The sequence below is a fragment of the Octodon degus genome, unplaced genomic scaffold, assembly GCF_000260255.1.
Source record: "Octodon degus isolate 3935 unplaced genomic scaffold, OctDeg1.0 scaffold00599, whole genome shotgun sequence".
In the NCBI taxonomy this organism is placed as follows: Eukaryota; Metazoa; Chordata; class Mammalia; order Rodentia; family Octodontidae; genus Octodon; species Octodon degus.
Genome location: NW_004525175.1, coordinates 26,351 through 29,018, shown reverse-complemented (window position 1 = coordinate 29,018; position 2,668 = coordinate 26,351). Strand labels below are relative to the sequence as shown.

The window sequence follows — 2,668 nt, the reverse complement described above, 5'->3', positions numbered from 1 at the left end:
TCAGAGTCAAAAATTAGCAGGTCCAGCAAACCAGCTCATTAGGTGTTAAGCAGAATACGTTGTTTTGTTTTATTTTATAGAGAGAAGAAAAGGAGGCAAAAATCATTAGTAATAATAGAAATGATGCAGAATTTCATTAAAAAATGACACGAATTTGACGTTTGTTATATTTCGTATGGTTGTCTTCACACTAGTTGTTCAGATTATCAGTTACAATCATACAAAATTGGTCAAAAAATAGAAAAGAAAAAAATGTAAGCATTAACTGCTCCTTTCAATAATCAGCAGTAATCAGCAGTACAATTATCTAAGCTGTCCCACGTATATACATTCATAGTTCTCTTCCATTTTCTTTCTTTCTTTTCCCCTTCCTCTCATCCTTGTTGTTCCTCCTCTTTGAACAGTTTCTTCCCCTTTTGTAGTATCTACTGGAATTTTCAGATTTATTTACTCTTTCAGGTCTTTACGCAAAGGAGACCATATGATGTTCACACATGATATAATTTATTTCACTTATAAGCCTGGTCTCTAATTGCATCCATTTACCTATAAAAGCCTGACTTAATCTTTTTTTTTCAACTGAGTAATACACTGTTGTATGAAAATACCACATCTTATTTTTAGTCTTTAATTTTGTAATTTAATTTTTCAATTTTCACAATTAATTTTTAAAACATTACTGCTATTACTAAAATCCAATGATCCTGCATAATTTACCAACACTGAGAAGTAATTAGTAGTTACCCCCAAAATTTTAATACTGTACAAAAGGTAAAGAATTTGATTCTGTCTTTTACTGGTTCTCACTTTAATCATTTTCAGAATTGAAACAAAAGACTCAACTTTGCTCCCAGTATTTCAAACCAGATGGCAAGCATGTTGAATTCCAATTTAGAGAGGGACTTTGTGGAGTACCCTATACAATTCTGGGAGTAGGATAAGTGATTTCTTCAACAGTCACATATGTACCTAGTAAGAAGCCAACAACTCCAGCGAATGCTATAGAAACATTTTTTAGGTCATCCACATATTATAGTGTTCCTTAGAAAATGTAAGAATTTCAACCAAAGGCATCAATATCAAAGCCAATGTGCTGCTGCTCACAGCGCCCACAAAGGAAATCACAAGGGCTAAGCGAGGAACGAGAACTGCTCCAGCACAAGTAATGCTAACCAAAAAGGACCTCATCCCAGATTCATAGATTTGCTTCCATTTTGCATGAAATCTGGATGTGACTCTAGGGAGAACGATTTCTGCTGGAACATAGAACACACATCCTGGGGAAAGTTTAAAGTTATGCTGCCTTTAATTTCATCATGAAAGCACCTGTACCTTAGAGTAGCCAGTTACATATAAAGCTGTGATGATGACCAAGCCAATATTCAGGACTTGAGTAAAGCATTTTGATTCTTTCATTGGTTTTCCAGTGGAAGGACCACTGCTATGCCTTCAAAAGCAAATACCACAGTATCAGAAAACAGTGGGTATTTTTGTGGGGATCTGGCATGTTTTCTTTCACATTTTCAGCTAAGAAGACAATATAAACACTGCAGAATCCCAACTGTGTTATCACCAGAAAATTCAACCACAGTCCGTCCCCATGCTGCTTGCTTCTGAAGACAACTCCAGGGACCTCCTTCCATAGCAAGACTCAGTGTCACTGTAACCTACAGTCAGCTTTCTAAACCTCTGACTTTGAAAGAGACTGCAATGCACCAATATGTGCATACAGTGAACAGAAATAATTCCTATAAACACAGGGCTGATTGGCCCAAGCACTACACCTGCATTTTTTATTGGCAATGGAAGATCTAACAAGCCGGATCCAATATTTCCTTTACAAAGATGCATAAGAGTTTGTACAAATGAAACACCCTCCTGGTGATTCAGCTGGTAATGCTTCCTCACTGGCAGGAGCTCGACCTCATGCTTTTCATCTGATGTCCCATCAAAGTTCTGCTCATTTATCAAGGGCCTCATTACATTCATATGCAGCTCCTCCAGCCCCGCCGCCCAAGAGGGCAAGGGTGCCACCTTCCTCTCTCGCGCGGCTCCAGGACACCCCCGTCTGGCACCTGCTTTCCCGCCACCACCTCCACAAACCCGCGGAACCCGCGCCAGATGCCTGGCTCCTCCCACCCTGCGGCCCCACCCGCGCGTGGAGAATTGTGCAGTGGGATGGGCTGGATGCGCTGGAGGGGCGGGAGCGGCAACACATATTTTTTAATCCATTTCTCAGTTGATGGGTACTTGAGTTGTCTCCAAGAGTTAGCTCTGACAAATTGAGCTGCTATATACAAGGAAGCACACATATACTGTGGTGTGATGTCTTCAGTTCTTCTAGCAAAGTTATCAGGAAGGGGAATGCTGGGTTGAGTGGGACCAATAATCCTATGTTTTTTGAAGAACATCAGTGCTGATGTCCATAGTGGTTGTATCAGTCTACACTCCCACCAACAATGGAGAAGGGTTCCTTTTTCACCATAACCTTTCCAAAAATTGTCATTGGATGTCTTTGTGATGAAAACCATTTTTTTCCCTGAGGAGAGATGGTATTTCAATGACATAATTTGCATTTGTTTACTGACCAATGATGTTGAATATTTTTTCATATATTTGTTTGCCATTTGTATTTCTTCAAGTGAGAAAGTGTGTATTCTCAGATGCC

The 2,668-nt window shown here is 39.6% G+C and overlaps 1 pseudogene; it reads right to left on the bottom strand.

The window, feature by feature from the left end:
* Positions 1 to 838: 838 nt before the first annotated feature.
* LOC101560227 overlaps positions 839 to 2,668 on the bottom strand; it is a 4,286-nt pseudogene continuing 2,456 nt past the window's right edge.